The sequence below is a fragment of the Tupaia chinensis genome, unplaced genomic scaffold (genome assembly GCF_000334495.1).
Source record: "Tupaia chinensis unplaced genomic scaffold, TupChi_1.0 Scaffold147038_1, whole genome shotgun sequence".
Lineage (NCBI taxonomy): Eukaryota > Metazoa > Chordata > Mammalia > Scandentia > Tupaiidae > Tupaia > Tupaia belangeri.
In genome coordinates, this window is record NW_006206889.1 from 679,689 (window position 1) to 687,974 (window position 8,286).

Sequence of the window (8,286 nt, forward strand, 5' to 3'; positions counted from 1 at the left end):
GACAGCTTAAGTGACCTTATGTGGTTGTGTCTTACTAACAACACAGTCACCGTTGCACACAAGTACGAACGTATGAACACTCTGCATGTCACGTACCGGGGAATAAGCAAGCCAACGTGACGTCTGTAACTGAAGACTTCACCTCGTCATCATTCCGGGAGGTCCTGGAGCCTTCCTGACCCTCTGCAGGCTCACTGCCCTGCCCCCACCACCTCTGCTCAGTATAGGCCAAAGCCCTGCCTGAGCCTCCACTTGCTCTGCAGGCTGGCTGTCGTCCTCTGCTCCCTGCTTACAACATGGAAACTGCACAGCCACGTCCCACCCTGACTGCGCCATTTCAATGCAGTGGCTACTGGGTTCCCTCACCCACTCGAACAAGCAGGCGCTCTGCAGGCTACCAAAGGGCCTCGCCCATCCATTCCCTCACTTCCCCACCATCCAAGGAGCTCCTTCTCCCCTCTGGGCCTCAACATAGCACCCACTATCCCGGAAGGCATTCTCAGAACCACCAGACCCCAAATAGGAGCCACCCTGATGCCATCAACTCCGGTCTCATTTCCTCAGCCACTTCTGTAAGTAAAATAGCTTCAAGGTCCAGGCTGTCTCTGTGAGCAGTGTGACCTCCCCACGGGAACAGCAGCTCGGAGAGCACAGACCTCATCGCTGGCATCACACAGCGAGGGCACCAGGGACGGCCTGGCCCGAGAGCAAGAGCAAGGGCAGAGGGGCACGGACGTGGCGGGGAGAACGAACGGGGTCACGTCCCACCCCACCGTGTGCCAAACTTGGCCTCGTTATTCATATCCGGGAGCTGCCTGAACACGCCAGGCACACATACCCATGACCTGGGCCGACTAAGATTGGAGAAGGTTCAGCTGAAGGCACCCATTTCTCTGTCTCTGTCTTGCTCTCTCTCACAGAATAAATAATTAATAAACTTTTTTTTTAAGTGCCTGTGCTTGCTTCGGCAGCACATATACTAAAACTGGAATGATACAGAGAAGATTAGCATGGTCCCTGCGCATGGATGACACGCAAATTTGTGAAGCGTTCCATATTTTTTGGACCCTCGCCAGGCACTGCAGGCCAGAAGGCCGTGCCACCTCCCAAAGCACAGAAGGGTCAGAAAGCTGCAGCCCAGAAAGCACCTGCACCAAAAGCATCGGGCAAGAAAGCATAAGAGGCTGTGATCGAAATAATAAACGTTCTTTTTGACATAGCAAGAAAAAAAAAAAGAAAAGAAAAGAAAAACAGAAGTGCCAAACTTTAAAATAAAAAAATTAAAAACAAACAAACAAAAAAACCAAACTGATGCCACCTAATCAAAGCTCATACAGTTTGGATGTTTTATCAACTGAGGAGGTACCTGAGTGTAGCCACACTGCTGCCCCAGTGGAGCCTACGTGGATGCACGTACAGCACAGGCATGCCAGACCCAATCACCCTGCACCCTGAATGCACACCTGGCCCTTCCCTCCACATCTCTAAGGCAAAACCAGACAGATCAGGCCTTCTGGCCCTCTGAGCAGTACTAGCTCTGGTGAATAAAAGTGCTAGCCTCCACTTACCGGTGCTTTTAGAGACCTAGACACGTTTTAATCAAGAAAACTTCCATTCCCACCGGGTAGCTTTCTGTAAGGGTGCCCACAGTATCTGAAAGCTGGTGAGAAGCTGGATCCTAAGTCATAAGGCATGATTCCCAAATTTTCTGGACTGAAGACAAAGGCTATTTTATTTTCTATCCTTTCCAAAAGGGCAGCAGACCCTGGCGAGTGACATTCTGATGTGCAGAACTCCTGCCTGCCTCCGGAGCCGAATGCCCCACCCCTCCTGCCTCCCTCTCACCTTCTCAAGGACTCTGCTCCTGCAACCGTTTCTTTTCCTGATAGTCCATAAATGTTTCCCTCTCCTAGACTATCCCTATTAGTTCACAGACACGCTATCATTGCTCTCACTGAAGGTACAACTAAAAAAACTCCCCAAGCTCCTCCAACTACCATCCCATTTCTCAGTCCCCCTTGCAACAAAACTCCTGTAAAAGGTCCTCTACTTAATGTCCCACCTCCCACTCTCTTCTCCCTCTTTCTCATCTCCCCAACACTCCAGAAACCATCAACGTCACTGATGGCCTGCCTCTTATCAAGCCCAATGGGAGATTCTCCAGGCTCCTGAGAATAAGAAAGGACAGACCCCTTCTGTGTCCTGAATTCCAGAGCCCTGGGCTCCAGGCCACTGGACCCTCCTGGTTTCTTCCTTCTTTGGTAGCAACGCTTGACCCTCCTGCTATGTGTACCCCTTGCCAAAGCCCCCAGCTCTATCCTCACCTTCTGCTCTTCTGTATCCACACCCAGTGCCCAGCTTACAGTCACCAACACCACTACATTAATGACTCCTGCTACGGTTTGAATGGGTCCCACTCAGAATTCATTAAAATTTGGTAGTGATGGGATTAAGAAAATGGAAACTTCATCTAACCATGGTGTTGACAGGTGGGGCCTTTGGGAACAGATAGGGATCAGGTGAAGTCCCCATGATTAGACACTTTGGGTTTATAAGGTAATACATGCATGCTCTGTGCTGCCTTAGGACCCCACCAACAAGAAGACCCTTACTAGATGCAGCCCCTTGACCTTGGACCTCCAAAACTGGGAGCTACATAAATCTCTGTTTTTACAAACTATCCAAACTCGTGCATTTGTTATTAGAAATGCAACAGACTAAGCCAACTCCCAAATTTACATATTTGGCCTCAACCTGTTCTTTTTATTTTTTAGAATTATTTTATTTTAACTTTATTTATTATTATTATCATTATTATTTTCCATTTGGCTCAGAGAGAGACAGAGAGGAAGTGAGAAAGCAAGTCACCAGGTCCGAGACTCAAACCGCGGTCAGCCATGTGGGAGTCCAGCGCCTTTAACCATCATGCCACTTGCCGGCCCCCACCTCACCCAGTTCTTTTTTTTTTTGAGAGATTTTCACTGTAGGGCGCGTGCGCTCGCCAGACAGACAGAGAGAGACATAGAGACAGAAAGCGAGAAATCACCCCCCCAGGGGGGATGGTCACGCCGCAATCCCTTCTCCTCCATTCTCCTCGCGGGATCTTGGGCACGCACGCACGCACACGCGCCCGGCATGAGTTTTTTTAAGCCACTGGGTCCGGGACATGAACCGCGGTCGACTACGTGGAAGTCCAGCGACATAGCCATTACGCTAACTGCTGATTGCCTCAACCTGTTCTTGAACCTGACCTTGAACTTCATCCAGATCCAAACCTCTCCACAGAAATGACTAATCACAAAAATAAGCAACGTAAGTCCTCTTAAATAAGGCAGTCGAGTACTATCTTCGGCACTGTGAGTCGGCTCGATCTATCAACCCAGCATCTCTGTGACACAGGTTGCTATTGTTCTTTCTAATTTATGGATGAGAAAACTGAAGCACAAAACACACAGCCTGCTCAGGACCTCCTAAGTGGAGAATAACGTCTGGCCCTCGCCTCCAGATCTGGTTTGCCATTGCAATTCACAAGCCCTCAAAACAGTCTCAAAGGGGCCAGTAGGTGGTGTGGTGGTTAAGATGCTGGACTCCCTCACATGGCCAACTGCAGTTTGAGTCCCAACCTGGTAGCTTGCTTTCTCACTTTCTCTCTATATATACATGCCCTATGGCAAATTTAAAAATAATAATAATAATATATAAAATTAAAACTAGTAACTTTAATAAAAGTCTGACACTTCACAGGTGCAAATCACAGCCCCAGGGTCCCACCCAGACATGGGCTCTTCCCAGACTTCTGTCTCACTGATGGGCCAACTTGGCACCAAAGCCATGTCGAAAGCTGGTTTGAAATCATCAGGTTTTGAATATGAAGAAATTTTAAAACAACTTTATTTCACTTATATTTGTGTTTTTCTATGAAAGCACAGATACGATTTTAAAAGTCAACATTTAAAGTCTAAGCTCTTCCAATGAGTACTAATAAATGCTAAGTAACAAGAATGCATTCTGAAACACACAGGTACTTCAAAATGTTTGTGGGAAAAATGGGATTAAAGTACAAGTTTATCTTGGTGCAAAAAAAAAGAAAGAAACCCATGCATAGTTTTTCCATAATACCTATGTCCCCTGAATTTTTCCAGACATCCCTAGTAATCTAACTGGCAACATTTTTTTCTTAGTCCTATAAAAAATAAGATGTAGGGGCTGGCAGGTGGCGTGTTGGTTACGGGCGCTGGACGCCCACATGGCCAACCACCGTTCGAGTCCCGGACCTGGCAACTCACTCACACATGCTTTCCTCTGTCTTTCTGTCTCTCTCTGGTCAAATTAAAATAAATAAATAAAGTTAAATAAAATAATTCTTTAAAAAAAAAAAAAAGAAAGAAAGATGCAGCTTACAAACAGTGACATCTTGCACGTGCTGAAACACAGTAAGCTGAATCCAACCAGCACCTCCACCCTGGCCTGAGGCACAGGTGTGGGCACCTGCCTGCCAAGGCGCCTTCTGATTCATCCCCCTGCTAGACTCCTCCTCCTGCAGCAAGGTGTGAGGCACATCCCGCCTATGCCACTCAAGTGTATAACCTTGGGCAAGTCACCTAACTGCTGCTTTGTGCCTAGGTTTCCCCACCTGTAACATTGGAATGATGATAAAAACGCCCACGTTTGGGGGTGTCATGAAAATGAAATCTACTAAATACACACTTAGAATATCCTGGACCATCATGAGACCCTCATAATCCAAGAGCCACAGTGCTTATTTTTAGAGACAAATCAGGTCATGTCATTCCCTGGTCCGAAACTCTCTAGAGCCAAACAAAAGAAGGAAGGGAGGGAGGAAGACAGCCCTCCTAAGGCTTCCCGTCACACTCAGATTAGAATCTAAATTCTTTATCACAGCCTATGTGCTCCAACAAGATGCAGCCCTCCGCCTCTCCAGTCTCATTTCCTGCCACTCTCCGCCCTCTCTGGCCACAACAGCCTCCCTGATGTCACCAGCACACACCAAGGAAGCTCTAGGCTCCAGGCTTTTCCTCCCGTGTTCCCTCTGCCTGAAACACTGCAGGCCGTAGCAGAGCTCACCTCCCCGAGCTCACCTCTTCTGCAAGCCCTACCTACCTTGCCGTCAATCCCACCTCCCCGACCTGCCCTGCTTCACTTGCCCTTCACAACACTTACTGGTTCACTGTTCTCCTCTGTCAACATGAAGCCCTCCACCAAGACAAGAATTATCCTCATCTGGCTTGCTCCTATGCCTCCTCTGCCTAGAACCGGACCTTGCCTACAGGATGCATCTGGGGTATGGGACATGGCAAATGCCTGTGGAGTCAGCGTGCAAATGAAGCAAAACCAAGTTCAGAGATCCTGACCTGGAAGCAAGCAAAGCTTTCCTTTCACTGACTTCCAGTTAAAGTACCAGGCACCGCTGAGCTACCTTCACCCCCTTCCTGCTCCCCCCGACTCTAAAATCCATCATGAAGATGTTAAACTTGACACTACGTCATTTCTCTTTCTGTGTGCCTAGGAAATCTTACAATCATAGAAATGAAGAGGAGAAACAAGCATACTAGCAAACTACAAAAAACTATGATCATTTGTTATTAATGGTCCTGGCCCAATAGTTGTTAAGATATAAAACAGAACTCTGACCACATGTCAAATAAGAGTTGTAACTTAGCAAGAAAAGTCAATCAAGGAACAAGGGATACATCGTGAAGACTTCAAAGCACAGCTTTTAAATGAAATTCTTTCTATTTACAGTTCCTGTCTCACATATTATGACATATTAAAAAACAGGTCTTTTTCTAAACACCATCCTATCATGCCAAGCTATAAACTCAGAAATTCACATTTTAGAGAGTTGATACAGAAAACTATCAAGTTTTCAGGGCCAGCCCCACAGCACTACTGTTAAGTACTATGCACAGGTTGTTGGATGCACATGGCTGACCATGGTTCAAATCTCAGTCCCTGCAGCTTGAAAAACACACTGGGCATAGGTGTGTGCCCAAAACCTTGACAGGGTTAAGAAATGGAGGAAAAAGGACTGCAGCATGACCATGCCCCAGGGAAGGGTGCTCGCTTGTTCTCTCTCTCTCTCTCTCTCTCTGGTGAGTGCACAACCTATGGTAACTGAAATAAAACTATTGGGAGTCAGCGGATGGCATGGTGGTTAAGATGCTGGATTCCCACGTCAGACCACAGTTTGAGTCCCAGACCTGATGACTTAAAAAGCACCCCACACACATGTGCATGCATGCCCAAACTCCTGACGAAGAATTCGGGAGAAGGGACTGTGGTGTGGCCATCCTCCCACCCCCACCCTGGGGAGATTTATCACTTTCCCTCTCTCTGCCTCTTCTGTCTCTCTCTGGCCAGCACATGACCCCTATGACAAAAACCTAAAAAAAAGAAAGAAAGAAAGAAAGAAAACCATCAAGTTTTCCAACAAAATTGGAACTCTGTAAGCTTTTTAGAGTCATACTAAGGTTGATAATTTTCTTGTGTTTTTTGATAGGCTGGTGAGTGCATAACTTTATTCGTCTCCAGAGTATACCTTCTAACCATCTCCCCTGTTAAACAATACTTTGCTCCTAGGTATAGTCACATCACTCTATGGAATAAGGCCCAGTTCTCATATAAAACTGACAGCTGAAGAATTCTGATAATCAACAAAAAACAATTAGATTTTTCTCACACCATGTATGAGAATATCCACTGCAGCACTGTTTGCTACAGGAAACATTAAAACAAACCTGCAACTGTGTTTGTTTTGAACTGCTGGGACAGTACTGCCAACGGGTTGCAGCCGTGGGAGAGGCTAAGCGGCTGGAGATGGAGTGGAATGAGGTTTTACGAATCCCTGTGTGTTTCTGAATGTACGGAATACGTGCTCCTCCTCTCAAATCTACAAGTTAAAATTTTTAAATTTGTAACAAAAATTGTGAATGTGAGTTTTAAAATTTTAAAGCTGTGAATGTGTTTATCTTCTGGAGCCTGAAACAGGGAGGGCCTAGCACACAGTAGGCCATAGGTAAGTATTTGTCAAATGAATTACATTTTATTCATTTACTGGACAAATGTAAGTTTAAAGAATCTACTTATTCCAAAATCTAAAAGTGTAAGAGCCTGAGCACTTTGTGATGTGCACGTTCACAAAGAAGCGAATTTGCCCATGAGCCAAAATGGGTTTTGTGGAGGTTTCTGCCACTTCACAGCTAATCTGCCCACCCGGCAATGACTGCATGACCACATCACACCCGGGACACGTGTGTCATCAAGGTTTCAGAGCCACACCACTTCTCTTCTCACCACTGTCCCTGCAGAAAGGCCGTTTCCCTTCCAAATATAGCTTCAAGTCGGCTGTGGATGGAGCTGAACCTGTCCAGGCTGGGGAACCCTCAGCCATCTCCCACTGCTCACTGACAACGAATTCTTTTCAAAGCCTATGTGAGTTGGACTCCACCAGGGCAGGATCAGAGCACCCAACTCAGCAGTGCCATCCAGTATTTCCTGGGCCCCTGCTGCCAGCATCCTCATGCAAAAGATCCTGTCCTCCGGAAGGGCCCCACGCTGTGGGACAGCTCATCCTCTCATCCAGGCAGGACCTCCAGCAGCCAGGCTTTCGCCTGCCCCAGCCCCATTTCTTGTTTCCCTTTGGGAAATCTGGGAGAAGCAAAAAAGGGTAAAGTCAGCTCAGCCCTGAAGGAAAGATGGTACTCTAAGGACAATTCGATTCGACACACCCAGGACCCGCTCTTCACACAAGCATTTGGAAAATGCAACTCTGGTGGACACCTTTCAAAGGAGTACATTTAAGAGAGTACAAAGAGGGTTAATTACATATTTCTATTTTCAGTAAAAACTACAGGTTTCATCATCTTAATTATCACACTAAGAGTAAGAAGCAAGTTAGATATCAGGCCACCTTTCCTTACACTTAGGGAATGGGACGCTCCAACAGTTAACGTAAGATTAAGAAACACTGTAAGCAAGCCAAACCTGCACACTGAGCGTGTTAAGCGCTACCAAAACGACGCGTGCGGGTCTCCGACACGCAAATGTGGACGGGAACACATTTGGGCTCTCCAGCATGTAAATCCGGACTACAACACGTTTCAGTGTCCACTGACCAATGTGACAGCCTCCCTGGCGCCCCTGCACACGCAGTAATTTCGTTACTGCCTATGTGAACTCGTCAAAATGCACCTCGATCCCCAAATGCCCCAGATAGTTCCGGCCCGCTGCAGACGCCCGGCAGCCGCGGGAACTTCCCCGCTCCCC

General features: G+C 47.1%; 1 non-coding gene across 1 annotated transcript; it reads left to right on the plus strand.

Moving 5' to 3' along the window:
• The first annotated feature begins 955 nt into the window (after positions 1–955).
• Positions 956–1,062, plus strand: LOC114006330 (U6 spliceosomal RNA). The gene has a single exon (XR_003548064.1). It is a non-coding gene; the product is annotated as a U6 spliceosomal RNA (small nuclear RNA).
• Positions 1,063–8,286: the final 7,224 nt, after the last annotated feature.